This window comes from Microcaecilia unicolor, chromosome 6, assembly GCF_901765095.1.
Source record: "Microcaecilia unicolor chromosome 6, aMicUni1.1, whole genome shotgun sequence".
Classification (NCBI taxonomy): Eukaryota; Metazoa; Chordata; class Amphibia; order Gymnophiona; family Siphonopidae; genus Microcaecilia; species Microcaecilia unicolor.
In genome coordinates, this window is record NC_044036.1 from 85,592,232 (window position 1) to 85,613,233 (window position 21,002).

The 21,002-nt window shown below is 40.9% G+C and overlaps 1 long non-coding RNA gene and 3 other non-coding genes across 7 annotated transcripts; all 4 read left to right on the forward strand.

Annotated features, from left to right (window-relative positions):
* The first annotated feature begins 2,903 nt into the window (after positions 1–2,903).
* Positions 2,904–11,261, forward strand: LOC115472827. Of its 4 annotated transcripts, none has more exons than XR_003942567.1 (8): positions 2,904–2,941; positions 3,663–3,709; positions 5,349–5,402; positions 5,746–5,788; positions 6,235–6,334; positions 6,917–6,966; positions 10,155–10,178; positions 10,847–11,261. It is a non-coding gene; the product is annotated as an uncharacterized LOC115472827 (long non-coding RNA). The 4 variants fall into 4 exon arrangements; XR_003942565.1 differs by having other exon boundaries at positions 2,937–2,994; XR_003942566.1 differs by lacking the exon at positions 2,904–2,941 and adding an exon at positions 3,023–3,062 and having other exon boundaries at positions 3,578–3,709.
* Positions 5,607–5,673, forward strand: LOC115473596. Its single transcript, XR_003942693.1, has one exon. It is a non-coding gene; the product is annotated as a small nucleolar RNA SNORD75 (small nucleolar RNA).
* On the forward strand, positions 6,423–6,496 carry LOC115473631. Its single transcript, XR_003942723.1, has one exon. It is a non-coding gene; the product is annotated as a small nucleolar RNA snR60/Z15/Z230/Z193/J17 (small nucleolar RNA).
* Positions 10,682–10,754, forward strand: LOC115473623. The gene has a single exon (XR_003942715.1). It is a non-coding gene; the product is annotated as a small nucleolar RNA SNORD47 (small nucleolar RNA).
* Positions 11,262–21,002: the final 9,741 nt, after the last annotated feature.

Here is a 21,002-nt window from a genome sequence, read left to right on the forward strand (position 1 = left end):
AGCTGAGGTGAAAGAGGAATAAGATGGAAAGGTGTTAGATAAGGTTGTGTGAGAGGTGTTATTTGGTGTATTTGGGTGGTTTAGGAATGATTTGGTTCATTGAGGGTGACTTTTGTAGGCTCTGTTGAAGAGATGTGTTTTCAGAGCTTTGCGAAAACTGGTTAGATTGGTCATGGTTTTCAGGGCCGTGGGTAGTGCGTTCCAAAACTGTGTGCTTTTGTACTCAAAGGTAGTAGCATAGGCCTGTTTGTATTTCATTCCTTTACAGCTAGGGAAGTTCAGATTGCGGAATTAGCAGCTGATTTTATGGCATTCCTGGGCGGTAAGTCCACTAGGTTTAACATATAGAGAGGCATATTTTCAAAGCACTTTGGGAGGCTAAGTTCCATAGGTTTCTATGGAACTTTGGGAGGCTAAGTGCTTTGAAAATGAGCCTCAGAGTGGGGCATCTGCGTGAATGATTATTGAGATTATTTTTTCAGAATACAGAGAAGAATTTCCTAGGATTGAGGATAAGCGTGTTTCCTGACATTACCAAAGATATGCAGAAGAGACGCCAAAGATTCTTAATGATGAGACCCAGGGTAACCCAAATAGGGGCATCCTTCTTCCTCAGATACCCCTGCAAATGCGTTATTAAACATCAATCATATAAATATGTTTTCTTCTATCCCATTCAGCTCTCAGCCCTTTTAACATCTAAAGGAATTGTGACTAGAGAAAGATAATTGCTCTTTCAATAGTAATGTTTTTTTTCGGTATCACTATGGTACTCAGCTACAACGAATTCCTAAAATATATTGTTCTTAAATTTGTCAATATCCATATCAGTATATCTTGAATCCCAACATTGGCTTGAGTATTAGTTGGTTTAAAAAAAAAAGGTTTGACATTAGAAACATTTGTTTCCTTTCCTAATATGTATGGATTGTAAACCAATTTACTTTTCTGAAACAAGTAGATTTTTGCTTGTGATTATATAGTAAATAAATAAAAAAATAAAAAAAAAGTAAAGACCCCTTTAAAGTCTCTCCCTTTTGGGATTTTTGTTGTTGGTAGGTCTTACTTAATAAGGACTTAATAAGGCAGGTCTATCCAATGGATAATTTAAAGCTAGATAGGTATATTAATTTAATATTGCAGGTAGCTCATTTTTCCTTGCTGCATATAATTGGTTCAATCACTTTTGTTCATATGACTTTAAAGGTATCTTTACTTTTTAAAAAATTTTTTTTATGTATTTACTACTAGTTAAAAAGGCCCGTTTCGGTAGGCAATGAAATGGGCACTAGCAAGGTAATCCCCCACCCTCCCTCACTGTCTCACTCCATCCCCTCCGAGACGCACGCCTCCCTCCCTTCCTTCCTTCCGAGTTCCAGACCCTCCTCCCTCCCTTCCAGTGCAAGTCCCCCTCACACCCCTCCCACCGAGTTACAGACTCCCCCCTCCCTCCGATTTCAACACCCACCCTCCGCGTTACTGACCCCTGGACCCCCCTACCGCGACCCTCTCGACCCCCCCTTTCCGCCGAAAACCCTCCCCTGCCGCCGTCGCGTACCTGTGCTGACGGGGGACCCCAACCCCCGACAGCCAAAGTCCTCCTCTTGTCTGCGCCGGCGTTGCTTGCTGGTCTGATCAAGTTTCTGTGCTTGCGTCTGATGTCAGATGCACACACAGAAACTTTATCAGATCATTCAGCAAGCAACGTGGTAGCCGAGAAGAGGAGGACTTCGGCTGTCGGGGGTTGGTTTCCCCCGTCAGCACAGGTACGCGACGGAGTTGGCTCGCGCTGCTATGTTGTGATTGGGCACTGTCGCTGCTGACGCATCCGGAAGTGGGAGACGTTGGAAGCACAAATGCCTCAAGGCTTATGTCCACACAGCTTCAGAATGTTGGAGGTGCATATTAAATTGGATACCTAGAGAATTGCACAACCTTGTGAACTTAAATTTAAAATGGAACAAAGGAGAATTCAGTGGGGTTAATTAACACCCTCCCCACCTAATAAAAGAAGAAAAAGTTTTCAAAACAAAATCCATAATCTGATTAATCTAGGGAAGTCTGCTCAGGATTATGAACAGGTTGCTTTTCAGGTGGTGCAGGATCTGGAGTCATTTGGGGTTGGACTTCAAATGATCCAAAAGCAGTCTGATCCCTTCCCAGACTCTGGAATATCTGATAATTCATTTTCACACTTTCATTATGCTAATTATGCTGCTGATTACAATATTAATATTCATATTGACCTTATTAATATTTATTAATACTGGTCTACTTTTCAGTTGGAAACAATTTTGCCATTTGGCAACACTGAAACAAACATGAACTGCTGCATCCATGTTTTCTTCTCTATTGCTGGTAGTATTTTTATTTATTCTCACTTATATTTTTAAATATGCCGGTTTGTGCAGCATGCGGATGTACATAGCGGAAGTATAATAATGAAATAACTTTTCATAGAGAGAGTTGTAATTTGCTGTAGATCGTAATTAGTGTGTTATTTGGAGGGGTTACTAGCACAAAATATAGTTTATAACTGCTGTTTCTACCAGCTACAATATATTTTTTAGTAATATTCAATTTTTAATGCTATTTAGATCTAAATATGGGAAGCTTTCAAATAAATTAAAAAGCGGTAAAATAAGTTAAAAAAATCTTTTGTCCTATACCTTTTAATGCACTACCTATCCAACTGGATCAACCTTTGTCTTTTTACAGATGGACCACGCATAGGCAGTCTCTGTATAATCTTTTTTGCTATTGTTTTGGATGTACTAAAACGGTCGCAAGCTCCACCTACTGGCTTCCTATAACGGGCTAGTCTCCCCGCCTCCAGTTGTGTGTAACATCCTTGGGTCAGGCTTCCTGCCTGTCTCCCGGCAGCCACGCCTATGTGTGGGTAGCTATGATGTCACCTCCGGGGACGATATAAGGCGACCTCGTGTGTTTTCTCTGTCTTTTCCTCCTTCGCCTTGTGGTGGTTGTATGTTGGGGGTTAGTATTTTGGGCCGAATGGTTCTTATTTCGCTGTAATTTGTGGTGGTCGGTTGTTGTTTTGTAAGGTAATATAGTGTGGGAGGTGATTGGGGTGTTTTGGAAGCAAGGGTGAGGAGGATGGAGGTGGATTGCGTGACTGGCGGTTGGGCCTTGCTCCTAGTCTGCTTTTGAGTTTGGCTATAACGCAGGATTTGGTCCCACGGGTTTAAATTAATGAGTCGTAGGGCTGGTGTATGTTGGCTGAATGTCTGTGAGTTCCGAGTAAGACAGGAATAACTGATATTGCGCGGAAGTTCATTCTTGTTTAGTACCTCTTTTGACTTTTATAATCTCGTTTTTCTGTTTTCTAGGCTTGCGCTGTAGATGTTCGTAATAACACATAGCAATAAGTTGCTTTATGTGAGAGGGGTGCCTTAGCTTATTTAGGATAAAAGTTGTTTTAAAATACAGTTGGGTAAATGGTCGGTTGTTCGACGTGTTCTGTCTTGGATGTCGGCTGTGCCACTGTGATGACCATTATTTGCTATTCTTAATAGACTAAGAGAATAATTTTTAATCCGCCTTTTTATTTTACGCTTAGGTGGTAACTTAGAACTCTGAATCCATTCACTTAAGACCGTAGCTTCTGACACACCCTGATGTATTTTCTTACTCTTATTTATTAGAGAATGATGGTGTCGTGGAAAAAGACCCGAGAGCAACTTATTTGTTGGTAAGTACTAGATGTTGGAATAGCGTTGAGGCATGGTTTTTGCATAAAATATTATGGCCCTTATTTGTTCCGACTTGGCTACTTAATATAACAAATATAAGAAACATGAACGAGTGTCTTTTTTTTTTTTTTTTTTTTTTTCCGTGGATTGCAGGGCTGTAGTGCTGCAACCAATAAAAGTGCTACTCAGTTTGACGCTAGTGCTTTTAGTAGCAAGCAGTAGGCTGAAAACTAGGGAGACCTGTGTGCAAATCCTAGGTGCTGATGTACAAAGCATTAATGTGGCATTAGCTTGGTTTTCTTTCTGTAGGTGTTAATTGAGCAATGTGCAATGGTTTCATTGTGGATATTGCACTGAAACATTACAATGGAATGCATTAGAGCAGTAACCCACAAACTGATTGCTATATGCATTAAAGTGAACAGCTTACCGTGTTAAATAGTGTTTTCTGTTCTGACACTAGGCTGGGGGGGGGTATGGTGCTTTTAGTTTTCCCACTTTTTGGTTGGGTAGCCTTTAAGTTGGCAGCCCTTGGTGTGGTATGGAACCTTTATTGAAACCTGAAGATACTGAAAAGGAATTGTGTGTGTGTGTGTATATGGGGGGGGGGGGGGGGGGGGAGAGGAGAGTGGCAGAATAACAAAACAACATAACAGAATGGGACCAAACTTGATATGGGGAGTAAAATAAGTGAAGATGCCAAAGTTAATAAGGGATTCTATAAAGTCTCCAAAATGTAGCTATGCACTTTTGTGGGGGAAGTAGCTCAGTAGCATAGAAACATTTGTACACAATGTAGTAAATGGAATTTGTTCTTTTCAAGCAGTGTCCCTCTTAAGACTTGTCACATTCTGTGTGCCTACCTCTCACATTTTACATAGTAACATAGTAGATGCAAAAAAAGACCTGCACGGTCCACCCAGTCTGCCCAACAAGATAAACTAACATGTGCCATTTTTTGTGTATACCTTACCTTTGATTTGTAACTGTCTTTCAGGGCACAGACCGTATAATTCTGCCCAGCACTATCCCCACATCCCACCACCAGCCCTGATTTGTTCCTGAAATTGTAAAGAAAATTTGCAATAGCAATACACACTACAGTAAATCTGTTATCCATTACAGGGCCTGTGGGGATGGGGACAAACTTTGTCCGCATGCCATTCTCTACCTGCTGGTAAAGTGTGTGCCTTCATGTCTATGCACATACATCTATAGGGTTTGGCATTAATGGGTCACTTGGACATGACCACATGTACAAAAATGACTTTTTAAATTACCCTTAGTGTCTGGCAATATTTAAGCTTCAAATAAGGCATGCTATTTTACATTTATATAGTATGAAGCTAATGCAGGGTTATCTGAAGTTTGTCCTTTCTGGCCCCAAAATGCTGTCAACTACCAAGTCTGTACAGGTATGCAGTACTGTTACCTTTCATAAATGCTGAGATGATGGGGAGGATACTCTGTATTAACTGGATTAAAAAAAAATAGCTCCTTGATAAGACTAGTGAGCGTTCCCAACTTTAAAGAAGTTGTTCCTGCCCAGAACAGACCAAATTGATTTATGCATTGATCAGACAAGTTTGGAAATGTGAAACTATTGTGAAAACTAATGAGTAATTTGGTTTTATTCAGTTTTGCTCTTCAAGGCCTTTTTGAAGGTGTATGCTGTTGGTTGAATATAAACTGGTAAGTAAAGGTTTTTAATGGTAGAAATTTTTAAGACTTGGGGGGGCAGTGAAGGGGGTTGAATATACCTAAAGCCAAGAATCTAGTAACCTGTTTCTCTTTGAATTAAATTATATGAAGGTCATGAATCTTTTTCCCACAATTTAACATTTGAAAAATTGGTGTAAATAAATTGGATAGTCTTCAGTGTACATATCTTACTGAAGCCTGTGATGTACAATTTAAGAGTAGTGGACAGAAAAGATTTCTGAAAATCATCAACACTGAGGCTTCATGATACTAATAGTTTTGTTTTGGCAAAAATAATTAAAATAGACTCTAAAATTTGAATTTTTCCTTTTAGGTTGTACGTTTTTGGAGCTGTAACCTCATGAACTTTTGCTCGGGTAACTTTCCTTTTTATTTATTTACTTGTGAAAGGGAGTAAATTCCTTGTAACTTGAGGGAAACGGGCAGGAAGTTTTCATAGAATTTCCTCTTTCTGACAGATTCTATACTATAAGGCCAGTTAGGGTTGTGACAGGAGGACTCAAACTGTGGGCTGTGTTCTATGGACGCTGGGGAGGGTAGTGGAATAGTAGTAGGCTGAATCTGGCCAGCGACTTACCTAGATAGTGATTGACCTAGGCTGTTACTCAAGAGTGCATACACATGATATTCATGTGATATCCACTTACATTAGAGATGGACAGGAAACCAAACTGCTCTAGGCTACAGATCCTCTGCATTGAATGCTTCTTATACTGCCATTTTTGGGAGAAAACCAAAATTGGGTATCTTGAAGTGATACTTAGTGTGCTGTGTAGTTGGTAACCAAACTCTCTGTTTCTAGCCAGTGCAGCTAATAACACTAGATGGGAGAAGGAAACTTTGCCTAACCTGAGTTTCTGCTGAACTTGAAGATTCAGTTAGTGATGTAAAAGGTTAATTTGGTAAGTATATGCATGAAATAGACTGAACATTGGCAGGAGTGAGTTTTTGTATATAAAGGGTGAGCTACACTGTTTTTTTGTGAAACAGAGGATGTACATGATGAAAACATAGTTCAGCTGATCTATGAAGAATTAATCTTTCGCTCCTATCTGATGCATCCTCCAGGTCTCTTAAGCAGTTATAAAAGTAGCAATATTTACCTACTTTATGCTTGTACACATCTGTAGCTGCCACAGGGATGCTTAACAGGGCATAAAATGAACCAGTTTAGTTGTGCAATTCTCTTGCACATAATTTGACTTGATGAATGTAGTCATAATCAGCAAGACCAGATAGTAGTAGTCTTAACAAACCTTTGAGATTCTTAAAGCACTTATGCTGTTCAGCAGTAGTACATCTAAAAACTAAGCTGACCCCTTGTTAACTTGAGTAAGTTTCATATCCAATGCTTCATAATAGCTACTTTTTGGTTAGAAGGCAGTTGTCAAATGCCAGGAATGTGTATACCACCCTAGAGCTACCTGCATCTAAGTGCATTTGGGGAGTTGTAGATGCATTGATCAATCCATTTTTTTCCCCAGGCTATGCTGAATAGAAAGGCTAAAATTTCCCATGCATCATTTGATCCTAGGTATGTTGACGGTTGTATCTATTCTGGAATGTATGAAATAGTGCTGTCCAATTCATGATTTATCAATTCCATTTGGAAAAAATAGTCCTGATTCGAGATTTCCCCACCTCCCTCCCTCACCTGCTGTCACCCAAGCCACTGCTTCCCGGGCGGTTCACCTGCAGGCAGCTCTCAGATCCCACCTACCTGCCCTCAGCTCCCAAACAACCCTCCTTTCATTCCTGCCATCCTGGGGGGGGGGGGGTTAAATCTTTTACCTCAAGTCGCAGCGCTGGCAGTGAAACCAACCAACCCACAGCTCCGCCTCCTGACACCCTCCGCCCTGTGCCCCGTCTCCTCCGCGGGTTGCTGCCACCATTCCCCCCTCCATCTTACCGGGCCCGTGCAGCGCCTCTCACCTCTATGTGAAGGCGCTGCACGGGCAAGAAATCAGCTGACGCCTCTGTCTTCGCTCATTCTTCCTTCGCGTCTCTCCTTTTGGGCCCGCCCCCGTCTGACGTAAGTAACCAACGTAGGTTACTTACGTCAGACAAGGGCGGGCCTAAGAGGAAAGGACATCCTCCTTTGCTCCTGGGCCCGCCCTTGTCTACCGTTAGTAACCAATGTTGGTTACTTACATCAAACGGGGGCGGGCCCAAAAGGAGAGAGATGCGAAGACAGAGGCGTCAGCTGATCTTGGCGTGCAGCACCTTCATGTAGAGGTGAGAGGCGCTGCACAGGCCCGGTAAGAGGGAGGGGGGCCCGATGGAGGGGGGGAATGGCGGTGACGACCCGCGGAGGTGGGGCACAGGGCGGAGGGTGTCAGGAGGCAGAGCTGTGGGGTTGACAGAAGAGTAGAGAGGAATGGAGGGCCGGGGCTTCTAAAGTAAGGATTTCTTCATTTTGCTTTTTAAATTTATAATGCGGGGAGCAGCGGCGATCTCGGACGTGGTGGGGGGGCAAGGCCGTTCAAACAGGACGCTCCTGACGACCGCCTTTGCCCCCTCCCGGTCCTTTATTTTTTAACTTCTGGATTGCTTGGAGCGGGAGCAGCGGCGACCTGGGGCATCAAAGGATGCCTCTGGCACGTGTTTTCACCCCCCCCCCCCCCCCCCTTCGTTTTTTTTTTTTTTTTTTTTTTTTTTTTTTTAAGTTCTACATTAGAGTTTTTAGCCGGAGAGCCCTAACGAGAGGTACAGACCTCTTGTTAGATTTCTCAGCGTTTTCCTTTGTTAAACCAATCGGAAAACATTAGTGCATGCCATTTCAAAAGGGTTTCTACACTAATTGCTCATCTGCATTCCATTTTTGTTAGCTGCTACGGTCCTCGAAAAATGGGCTTTAGTACATGCAACGGTTGGCAATTTCTTCGATAAAGGGTCACTAAAGTTTTGTGCATCTGGGCCTAAAATAGGTCATGAAGGCCTTATTCAATAGGGTTCCCTGCTTCAAAGACCTTCCATATTTTTCAACCTCTGTCTTTTGTCAGAAGTCAGAGAACATAGCTGTTGAGTACAACTACTGCAGGGACCCATACAAGTAAATTTGGTTTTACCCCATCTCCAGCCTCCCTTTCCTAGCCAAGATACTTGAATGTGCTGTTCACCACTGTTTTGACTTTTCATCTCAAGCTATTCTTGATCCACTTCAATCTGGCTTTCACCCTCTTCAACTGAAACAGTGCTTGCTAAAGGCTCCAATGACCTATTCCTGGCCAGATCCAAAGGTCTCTATTCTATCCTCATTCTTAATCTATCTGCTGCATTTGACACTGTTGATCAAAGCCTACTCCTTGATACGCTGTCCTCACTTGGATTTCAGGCTCTGTTCTTTCCTGGTTTTCTTCTCTCCCAGCACACCTTTAATGTATACTTTAGTGGATCCTTCTCTATTTCTATCCCACTGTCAGTGTACCTCCAGAGATCTATCCTGGGACCTCTTTTCTCCATCTATAGTTCTTCCCTCGGTACTCTGATCTCATCTCATGGTTTTCAGTATCATCTTTACACTGTTGACTCCTAGATCTACCTCTCCACACCAGAAATCTCAGCAGGAATCCAGGCCAAAGTATCAGCTTTCCTGTCTGACATTGCTGCCTGGATGTCTCAGCGCCATCTGAAACTAAACATGACCAAGACTAAGCTTCTTATCTTTCCCCTAAACCAATCTCTCCTCTTCCCCTGTTCTCTATTTCTCTGGATAACACTCATCCTCCCTGTCTCAGCTCGTAACCTTGGGGTCATCTTCATCTCTTTTCTCTCATTCTCTACATATTCAGCAGACTGCTAAAACCTGTCGTTTTTCTCCTATAATACCAAAATTTGCCCTTTCCTTTCTGAGCACACTACCAGAACCCTCATCTACACTTATCACCTCTTGCTTAGACTATTGCAACTTGCTTCTCATAGGTCTCACTTAGCCATCTCTCTCCTCTTCAATCTGTTCAAAATTCTGCTGCATGACTAAATTCCACCAGTGTTATGCTCATATTAGCCCTCTCCTCAAGTCACTTCACTGGCTTCCTATCTGTTTCCACATACAGTTCAAACTCCTTATTGACCTATAAGTGCATTCGCTCTGCAGCTCCTCAGTACCTCTCCACTCTCATCTCTCCCTACATGCCTCCCCAGGAACTCGTTCACTGGGTAAATCTATCTGCACCCTTCTCCTCCACTGCTAACTCCAGACTCCGTTCCTTTTATCTTGCTGCACTATATGCCTGGAATAGACTTCCTGAGCCGGTACGTCAAGCTCCATCTCTGGCTGTCTTAAAATCTAAGCTAAAAGCCCACCTTTTTGATGCTGCTTTTAACTCCTAACCCTTATTCTATCATTCCCACTTTAATATTCCCTTATCTCTTGTTTGTCCTAATTAGATTGTAAGCTCTGTAGGGCAGGGACTACAATCTTTCTTTATGTTCAAGTGTATAGCGCTGCATATGTCTAGTAGCACTTTAGACATTAGTAGTCATTGACATATTCTTCCCAAGAGTCATTGAAACTAGCCTATTTTCCCAAAGTTGCATTTATTAAAAAAAACAACCCTGCTTATCCCTTCTCCCTGTTACATTCTGTATATGATGAACTGTAGAATCAGGTCTCTGACTTGCCTCTCTGAGGATAAAAATGACCCAGTGCTGATGCAGACTACAGTAATGTATAAATATGAAGAATTATGGTAACATTCTAACTTAACTCTTTATTCCTAGGCCTCCAGAGGATTTCTATGTTGTGTAAGTCTTCTGTTTTAATACTGATCCAAATGGTTTAGTATGAGTATGAGAACTCAAGGGCTTGTAGGAAGAGATCCCTTGCATATGTCTCACACCTGTTACCAGTCTGTCCAGCAGCTGTATTCTACAATAATGTAAACTCATTCATCTTCAAACAGGGTTAAAAGTTATACAAAGAAGCAGTTCTTTTGCTTTGCAGGCGTAGTATGGAAACACACACATTAGAAGTTACCATCTAGCTGGTCCTTCACTGAATCAGTGCTACAGCACCTTTTTCTCATTGTCACATGGAAGAAACTTCCCAGGGAGCCTAGTAGTATCTTAACCCTTTGTGGCATTTGCTTGTTCCTGAGGTCATTTAAAGCCACATACTGTGAAAGCCAGTGCCTAGCTGTTGAATAGTAAAATGAGCAGATCCTAAATTAGCAAACTAAACTTGATGCTATGTAAAGTGTGGGGAGGGGGAGAATGGTGACAGTAAGATAGGTGATGTCCAGTCTTGTAACCAGTGATGAATACTGATTCTGCCATATGAATCACACTGATATAACTTCTTACCGTTCCATTTCTGAGGTTACTTAGGTTGGTTTATATGACATGACTAGTATAGCTGCATTCTTTAACTTTTATTTTAAATAGCTTTATTTTTTTTCCTATCTGATTTGTAGGTGAAGAGGACAAACTAACACTACAGAAGTCAAAGGCTGTGGTGGATGGAAGATAAGATACATACTGGGTCAGACCAGGGGTCTATTTAGCCTGGTATCCTGCTTCCAACTGCTTAGTCCAGGTCACAAGTACCTGGTAGAAAACTGCATTTACTAACAATATTCCATGAGTTTCTGGATGAGGACAAAAAATCTTTCACTGACCCTAGAGATGACAAAGAAAAACCCTAACTTTCATGGTTAAACATCTGCATTATAGCTCAAACATGAACAAACTTGCAAATTCAATTACTGGCACTGATACTTAATCTCTGCAGCTTTTGTGTGATATTCACATCAAATGTAATCCATAACCAAGTTGTAACAAATGCATTTCTATTCATATCTTATTGTAAGCCACACTGAGCCTGCAAAAAGGTGGGAAAATGTGGGATACAAATGCAATAAATAAAATTGTAATTTTCTAGTGGCTTTAAATATTTTTAGTGGTTGTCTAGATAATAGATTCAGTGGCAAGCTTTTAGAAATAAGTCTTCCACTAGTTATTAGAATCATTATGTAATACTTATCTAAGTGTTGTTCTAATCAAATCTAAACCAACCTTTTCTTGATGTTACTAGATTAGTTGGTTTTCAGTATTTCAGGGGCCAAAAACTAGAAGTCCCCTTAAAAAAAAAAAAAAACTGAGCAAGCATAAGCAGTCCAATAATGATGTACAGTAGTTTTATTCATCTATATTCAGTGAAACCTCGATCTTATACCAATAAGACCTAATGGGCTGTGTTTCAGCATGCAAGCCTTTGGGTCCTTCGAAAGAGCAATATAAAGTCTAAACAGATTTAAATTATTGACCAGTCTTGGACATTTTTGGTGACTTCACTTGTGTTTTTAATATTTATATATTTTAGTAGTTCATGCCATGTCCATCTGGTTATACTGAGATGGGAGGGGGCTGTAAACACTTATACAATAAATGTAATCTTTTCATAAATAGCTTTATGCTGGCTGAGTTTTTCAATAATTTTATTGATGTAGTAAAGCCCGCCATACATAACAATCAGCAAATTCAGTACACAACCACTTGTCCCATAGCCAACAAAGCAAGAGCAATATAATTCAACTTCCGTCCACCCATCTCCCACCTCCCCTAGTCCAAGTGTACAAACGTTCATTGAAGTTGTGTAGAGAACCTGAAGTACACTAATAAAATGCCCATCAGGAGCTACCCCCTAAATCTTGATCTCCAAAAGAAACTATATCAAACTATGAGAATACAATATGTTTGTCCTGTACCAGAGCCACAATCGTAAGGTGAAGAGCAGAAAAGGGGACCCCCCCCCCCCCATATTAACTTGGCCTAATCTCCACCTTAAAGCCCAGGACCAACCCCACTGATCTATATGAAACCCAGTGGGCTTGTACTCTAATAGCCTCCAGCGACGTATAAAAGATTATGCCCTACCTCTATTCCCCCCCCCCCCCCCCCCCCCCCAAAAAAAAAAAAAAAAATGTAGTTATTCTGGATATGGGTATATAAAATGCTTGCTCTAGCTGCCTGAGTCTTTAGAGCTTGATTGTGGTGAGACCACATTGCTAGCAGTTGGAACTGTATCCATGGATTACAAATTTTTTTCCTCCTGTGTGAGTAACTGGGGCAGTTATTTTTATTACAATGGCTTTACTACAGAGCCTTTCCTAGGAAGAGGACAGGCTACAAGAAGGTTCAAGATTACTTCAGCCTTAATTAAATGTAACTAAAGTGATACAATATATTACATGCTTCATGTTTGAATTTTTATAGTTCAAAATTGTTATAAGCAAAGTACATCAAGCACACAAAGGGGAAAATGTTATGTATTGGGATGAAATGAAATGCAAACCTCCACTTAAGCAGTGACTAACCTGAAGACCCACCTCCATATTGATTTAGACTGTTAGAAGAGCAAGCTTTATTAAAATGGCCCAATGGAAGGATGTGTCAGGGGGCAGTAACTGTTAGGCATCAAATTACCTATTTCTATTACCTTTAAAAGTGGACTAACATCTCTCTACTCGAGATAATTCAGGAATATAGCACCTTTGAAGTCAAAATGATATAATTTGATAACCACCAGCCAGCACAACAAAGATCTGGGCTTTCTATCCCACTATAAACCATAAAATTCTACTGCTTTATCTTTTATCTACCATACATATGTCTCATCCCTCCCTGTTTCTTACCCAACATCCATTCTCCCATTTCCGCTGAGACTGTCATTGGAATGCTTCTATTTTGCTTTATATTCTGATATTTGTCAACATTTGCTTATTTCTGATCTGAAGAAGGGTTACCTTTGAAAGCTAATCAAAAGATGTATTTAGTCCAATGAAAAAGGTATTTTTCTTTTTTTGTTTTGATTTATTTCTATTACCTTTTTAAAAGTGGACTAACATGGCTATCCCACCACTTTACTAAGATAAATACTAGAAATTTAGTAGTTGGATATCAAAAGAATAAAAACATGGATAAATCTACAAATCTTCAAATGCCTGTCTCATCAGTATATCACTCTAGTGTCCCTAGGTCAGGTAATGCGCAATGACTCGTAACACAGCCTGTAAATAGTATTCATGTCAGCTGAATGTGAATCATTCAACTAATCATTCCAGACAGCTACGTGAAGGGGATTCTAAAAACACTTCCCCTCCAAGGAGGTAAGCGACTGCTGGTACCCTATGAGTAATATAACCAAATAGCAACTGAATCCAGGTATAAAAAGATCCACACTGAAATAATATACAAAATAAAGCTCACAATTAAAAAGTAGTGGCAGACCATTTGAAAAAGGAGGGACTGCCCTCCTAGAATTGCTAAAAATGTAAAATGCTGGCAAAAGCTACAGTCAAATTCAAAACCTTCCATTGGCCATTTTATGCAATTCTAGGAGGGTAGTTTCTGTATTAAATGGTATGCTTTATTTTTAAGTAAGGCAGGCTTTGTTTTTGCTATCTCTTGCCTTTTAATTCATGTGCTATCTTTAATTATGTGAGCTTTAATTTTTCTGCATGGATTCAGACTGGATCTTTTTATACCTTTTTTAGGTGTCTGGATTTAATTGCTGGCTTATTTGGTTATAATACTCAGTGACAGCAGTCCTTACCTTCACTGAAGATTTGGATGTTTTTATTATGCATGTTTATTTTTGTTTAGCTGCTCCTTTATGATATTATGTTACACTATCTTGGCTGTTCTTATAGAATTTATATTGTATGTAGGTATACAGGCTGACCTAAAAAGTAACCCTCCTTGAGGGGGGGGGGGGGGGTTGCTCTCCTTAGCAACTGCTTGTAATTTCAACATGAAATTTTTACAGCTTTATTTGTTACTATCTACATTTGTGCTGAGTGGAAGGAGTTATCTTTAAACATGGTCATAGGTTACACTTATGACCACCCAGCAATTTTCATGTGTTTAAAAATGTTTGCACTATAAAGTTACCATTTAAGAGGGGGGGAAGCAGGGTACTAGCTTATTAATGTCATAGTGATGTAGACTTCAGTAAACAATTTGAATTTTATAATAAAGCATAGGTAGGATGGCAGTGGCCAAAATGACAGTCCAGACATTTTGTAAGGAAGGGTTCGGAGCAAAGGTGCTATTGGCTACATATCAATCTCAGGAGCTGAGAAGCTCAGTACTGTAAAGAAAATGTGGCAGCATGACTGTAAACTTTGACAAATTGTATTGGTTGAATGAGTTGTGGTTAAAGCTCAAATTTTTAACGTGTAAAAATGGCTACATTCTAATGCTAAAATGTCAGTACTATTACCATAGCTTAAACTAATATTTAAGGGCTCTGTTTACAAAGGTGTGCTAGTTAGTGTCTTTAGCGCATATACAAAATTAGTGCCTACATAATATTCCTATGTAGGCACCCATATGAATGTTATGGGTGCCTACGTAGTGTGAGCTAAAAGTACTACACCTCTAGTGTGGCTTAGTAAACAGGGGCCCTTAATGTTTTAATGATATGTAAGCTTGATGACTAGGGGTCTCTGTTTACTAAGCTGCACTAAAGCTAAAGACACCTGTGGATGGCTCTAGCATTTAGTGTGCACAAAAAAGTTAGAGCCCTGTTTTTACTAAGCAGTGCTAAGAAAAAGAGAACTGCTAAACCCCATAAAGGGTTTAAAGTTTATCAGCCTCATCATGTATGGTGTGAGTAGAGTTCTTAATTTGGTATAGTGCTCAAGTCACTCCCCCTGAAGCAGCCTGCCTGCCCCCCCCCCCCCCCCCCCCCCGGTGAAATGTGGCTATAGTGGGCTATTTTTAAATAGTTTGCTCTTCATCTTCTCCGTTCTGTTGGTTTATGATGGGTGAATAAAACTAAATAGAATCACATTTTTAAAATACATTGTTGTATGTTAAAATGGCATTAGCAACCAAACTGGGCCCACCAAGTGACACCTTTGTATAGCCCCCTCCCCGCCTCTAAAGTGGGAGCTAAACAACTTCAGAAGAGACTGAAAGCCTGGCAAAAGCAAAACATTCCAGAGTTTAGTTTTTCTCTCATAATAATGCTAACATTTATGAGAGCAAATTATTACAATAAAAATTATTTTATCCCAGTATTACAGAAAATTGAATTCTTATCAGTCTAAATTTTAATATAACAAAAATAAAATCGCTCTGGGCTTTCTGTGTATTTCCCTGGAAGCTTAACAAATCTGACCAAGATGTGCTTTGTCAGATTACTGAAGCTTAATTTTGTCCAATCACTTAATGCCTTATATTTTCTCTCTTATCTGGTATTCTTCAACTCTGACCTCTAAGGTTACCTTCACATAATTCTGCTTCTGTGGTATTTTTCCCCAATTATCCATTATTTGCTGTTTGTAATCCCAAATCTCCCTGAATATCTTAACACATTTTCTTCACGGAAAGTGCTTCTCTGTATTAATTCAGAGCCTATCTGAAACAGAGGCTTTGGAGTTTATGGCCCATTATTTTAGGCCAAGCAAACCTGTCTGTTAACTTGGCCCTGAGAAGACACAGGCTATAGATAATTGATAAGGGAATAAGTTATATATATATATATATAATATACACAAAGCTGGCTGATCTGCAAAACCAAACGGATCTATACTAAACACCTTTTATCTTATAATCAAACATATAAACGGCAAGTGACCATACTCACTTGCAAGTACGCAGTACAGACTTCCCTCTCTGTCTTGCCCTCGCGTCAAGACGTCAGAGGGTGGAACAGAGAGGGAAATGGAGTTGAATTGTCGGATGCTGCCGCTGCTGCCTGGAAAGGAACATCGCGTGAAACAGCCCCCACCCCCTCGGCCGGGCCCCCTGCACTGACCTGACAGCGCATCTCACCTCTGTGTGGAGGCGCTGTCAGGTCAGTGCAGGGGGCCTGGCACGGAGGGGGGAGGGAGTGGTGGTGAGGGTAGCTGGGCAGGGGCGAGAGGCCATGGGTGCTGGACTTGGGGTGAGAGCAGGGCACAGAGGAGGGTTGCTGGACATGGGGGAGGGGGAGGCCAAGGGAAAGAGGAGGGTCACTGGATATGGGGGTAAGGATCGGTGGACGGGGTGAGGCCAGGGGAGAGAGGAGGGCTGCAATACTCGCCCGTTTTTACAGGCTTAATGGCTAGTCATTGTATAATTGTGTATAAATATCAAAACCATGTTAAAATATCCTCAACTATTAACAACACAAAAGCACTGTTCATAAGTTAAACAAAAAATGCATAGTCCAAGTGAAATCAATACTTATAAATATAGGGGAAATGGGACTTGATATACCACCTGTGTGAGGTTTTTGCAACTACATTCAAAGTGGTTTACATATATTCAGGTACTTATTTTGTACCAGGGGCAATGGAGGGTTAAGCGACTTGGCCAGAGTCACAAGGCGTGGCAGTGGGAATCTAACTTGGTTCCCCAGGATCAAAGTCCACTGCACTACCCATTAGGCTACTCCTCCGCTCTGTATACACAGAATTCAAAGTATCTTCTAGAAGGTGTCTCTTCAACAGGAACCTTGTTTCATAACAGCTACAGAGTGCATGGGGACAGAAATTACCTGTCCCTGCTGGAATCATACCCATCCCCATAATAATTTAACCTGTCCCAGCTTGGGAATCAAGATGGCGTTCTGAGCAGTAGTGTGGAAGCGACGCTTTAGGCTGTCGAGTACTCTGATGCGTGGGCTCCGTTCACTATCCGAGAGATGGGGAAGCGGAAGGGGAAAACTGAGGCACCTACCTCCGTGGTCCTGCATTCGACGCCATCCACCCGCCAGACAACTCTCGACAGCTTTGGCATCGTTTCCCAGGTTTGATGGAATTCTGTTTCGATCAGCCCTGCTCTTTCGGGAGCGGAGCGCAGCATAGAGGGAGTCTCCCTAAGCTCTCCCTTATTTACAGCACCCCAGCGCTGAATTTTCCCCACAGGGGCCACAGAGAATGGAGGAGAATACCGCCATAGCCGTATGTTAAGTTTGAGGGGGAACTGGGAAACACTACAAAATATTACCTCAGAACTAATTAGAGAGAGAGATATTCAAGAAAGGAAAACTGAATGTTTGGAAAATAATGCTCGTAGGAATAACTTGGTTTTTAAATTTTCCAAAATGCCCATTGCTACCTGCAGTTGAAATGCTTAAGAAATACTTTAGAGAAATACTGGAGATCCCAGTGGAGGGCCTTCTGCCCATAATGAGGGCCCAGTAGCTATCAGGAATAAAGGGTTCCAAAGGCTCAACTCAAGATAATCCTAATCTCAATTTAACAGAATTCCTGGAAAGCTCTCTTGAGATTGTAATTGAAAGAACAACCTTAATCGTTACAGTTGCTCTGGAACCAGATAAAAACAATATATTTCGACTTTTGTCTCTTGAATGATTCTTTCCTTGGGGGTAAGATTCAGATTTTTCCAGACATTGCAAGAAATACGCAGAAAAGGAGAAAAGAATTTCTTTTATATAAATCTAGGGTTTTGAATTTAGGTGGTCTTTTGTGTTAAAATTTCCTTGCAGATGTATATCTTTAGAATCTGTTAATTATGTATTCTATACCCCACCAAAAGTTGTTGGAATTCATTGTACTTAAAGAAAAAGGGCAATATGCTGTAAAGTTGGCTGTCAGTTACTGTTGTCCCTAACTGCTCTGCAATTTGATTTAATTTTTCTTTATTGAATATCCTAGTATCTTGATTCAGATTTTGATATTGGGGACTAATTAATGGTACATTTCAATAATATATTTACTATATGTAAAATATGTTATCTATATATTTGCTTACTTTTTTTCTGGATTTCCAAAACATTTGTTTTAAATATGTAAATGTAAAAAAGTAAATATGAAATTTAAAAAAAAAAAAAAAAGAATTTAATCTGTCCCCACTGAGTTCCACAAGCATTTAATGGTGCATAAAAAAATTCCGGTTGGCTCTTTCAGTCTCTGGGTTTGAGATGTAGTACTGCAGGCAAGGAAGGAAAGAAGCTGGAAAACTGGTGCACACATGTAAGACTTGTTTCTAATTCACTGGCACTATGTGCTGAGAGGTCACCACATACATGTACCAGTAGGTCAGGTGACATCTGAGGCTTGTGCCTGTGTCAGAGCTGAGGTTTGCGCATTAGCCTGGGAGCAGAGGACTAACAGTTAACATATAGTAAGTGACAGCAGCTAAAAACCTGAACGGTCCAGCCAGTCTGCCCAATACTCACACATTATCAGTTCATAATTAAATCAACAATGAATGTGATATATACTTGATTATGGTCTTTCTTTGATGTTTCTGGGATATATTTTATTTATTTTATTGCATTTGTATCTCACATTTTCCCACCTATTTGCGGGCTCAGTGTGTCTTACATAGAAGTCCACCCTGCCCTATCCTTATGTTCCTATTGCTGGATTTGCCATCAAAGCCCACTCTAGCCTATTTGTCTTCTCATTTGTGGGACACTGACCTTAAAAGTCTCTCCAGCACTGTCCTCATGTTTCAGCCACTAAACTTGCTGTCTAAGCCCTTTCCAGCCAATCCTAAACCAGATTGCCATATATGAGACATACCAGATAACTCTGCCCAGTATTGGCTCTAGTTCATCACAGCCAGAGTCTTTCAGTTTTTTTTTTTTTAATAACTTCCATTTTCTAATTAGAGACTTCATCCCACATCTTTTTGAATTGGCACCATTTGTGTCTCTACCACCTCCTTAATGGAGACTTTCCACATCTGTGCTGTTAAAGGAGGAGGAGACAGAACTCAAAGAACTTGGTACTCAGTAGGTGAGAGGCTGGTGCAAATGCAGCGCGCACTTCTATGGGAACCCTGCAGGAATTGTTTCCCCACAGGAACCCTGTTCCCATCCAAGTCTCTACTTCAGGGAGACCTTAAACTACCATAAAGGAAGTAAACGCAAATCTCATAAAGCTCATCTAGGCATCTCCAAATAAACATAACCTACTCATACTGTGGTACTCTTCAATATCTATATCAAAAACCTCTATCGCTGTCCCCCTTCCTTGGTACTTAAATTAGTGATTATTCCTTTAATATTTTATTAGCTAATTCTGGTCCCAAGGCTTCCTGATGGTTGGAAAATTGAGAAAATTTGTATAGAGAAGGAAGATAACCAGAGTAAGCTGGAAATGTTTGACACTTCTTTCCATAGGATGGAAAGTGTTTTGAGTTTTCAAATAAACCATAAAAACATCTGTGTTGTAAGCTCTCAGGATGTATTATGCCCCTCCTGCAAAAATAAGTTGGGTCTTTTCTGAAAAAGCTGTTCTGACGCATTTGGTGTGGGACTTAGGGAACTGACCTTACTAAATCTCAAGGAAATAGGTTATATGTCTCTATGAATAACAATTTCAGTAAAAGTGGAGGAAAAAGCCTCTGACCTTTAGTTGCTTCTGTGCTAAAAAAAAAAAAAAAAAAAAAAAGAGTATACTGGTGTAATTGGGTAAAGTGACCTCATCTGCAAAACACCATAATAAACTTGAATTGAAATGTGCACATTTCAAAACCAACAAGTACTTACATTATTTTTTGTCTTCCAAAAAACTGAAAGTAGACCTGGAAGAGGGAGTATTTAACTTTGTAAAAGCACTCTGTCAATCCACCCTCCCCCCCCCCCCCCCCCCCCCCCCCCCCCCCCGATGTGGTTAGCAGTTTCTCTATAAACTGCTTCAGGGTCTGAGGATTGAAAAACTGAAACATAAGTATTGAATAGATTAGCTCAAAAATAAAATGTTAGCACGTTACACAACAAATCTTAAACCTGAGTTACTGAGAATATGCTGGACAACATCCTGGCAAATTTTTATGCTTCAGCAAAGATGATGCCACAGTTTCAGGGCACGCTTGCAAGTAGCTTCTCAAACTGATGTCATGTCCTCTTCTAGCTTTAACACTGACTTAAAGGGACAGATCCTCTCTTAAAGAAATGATGACAGGTCATGTGACATCATGTCCAAAGGAAGACGTTAGGCAGAGCTCCTCCAGACCCTTAAGCGTTTTCCAGCATCTTTACAAAGGCATCCGCCGAGACTTACCCCAAATTTGTGCAACAGAGATATTCAGGAACATCCTAGCTCACTTTAAACAAGTTGCGAGTGAGTAATGGCGGCAAAAACAGTGCACAGAGAGAAGGTGAGTGTCAAAAGCAGTGGAGACAAAATGCGGTGCCTTCCAGTCCCACGGGTCCTTCAGTTTTGTCAGTGGAGATGTCAGCGGTCCTGGAGGTTCTGCTGGAACGGCGCCTCTCCCCGATAGATTCTAAGCTAGAACGACTGCAATCCCAGCTGGAAGAAATTTCCCATGAATGTGTATCTTTTCAAACCCAGGCAAGTGCAGTGGAGGACAGGGTCACGGAGGTGGAGGGGATGCAAGCTCTTCTACAAAAAAAGGTGACAGCACTAGAAGCAAAATTGGAGGACCTTGAGAATAGATCGAGAAGGAATAATCTGTGACTAGTGGGCCTGCCAGAGTCCATAGAAGATAAGAATCTGATTGACTTTCTTGAGGAATGGCTCACTAAGGAATTACAGATATCAAGGAGCAGGGGCCCGCTGCGCATTGAACACGCGCACCTTGTAGGTCCTAGGCAGGGCTCTTCACACAGGCCGAGAGTGCTCATCTTAAGGGTGTTAGACT